We start from the raw sequence: 374 nt of genomic DNA, 5'->3' as shown, positions 1-374 counted from the left end.
CTAGATAGTGGATAGTGGTGGCATATTGAGCACCAATAGATTAGTAATTATATCCTATGAAGCAAATATTAATCAGTTTCTTTTTGTATCTCAAAATATATTTGAATGAGCATACTTTCCACAAAATGTAGGTATAATATCATTGGAAATGCCTGGTATTATTAAGAAGGTACTAGGCAATAGAGCTAAGAAGAAAATTATAAAAGACACAATTATTCTACTTTATTCACTATTCAATTAATACTAAACTGTGAAACATGTTTTAAGACTGAAAAAGTTCAGCTTCCTGAAGGTACATTATTCCAATGATAATAGGGTAGATAATCACCACCTTTACCAAAATGGATTCCTTTCGATGTAGGTGTTAGCTTATG

This window comes from Penaeus japonicus, unplaced genomic scaffold, assembly GCF_977035675.1.
Source record: "Penaeus japonicus unplaced genomic scaffold, GWHDUDI00000001_assembly GWHDUDI00000009, whole genome shotgun sequence".
NCBI lineage: Eukaryota > Metazoa > Arthropoda > Malacostraca > Decapoda > Penaeidae > Penaeus > Penaeus japonicus.
This window is presented reverse-complemented; position numbering follows the sequence as displayed.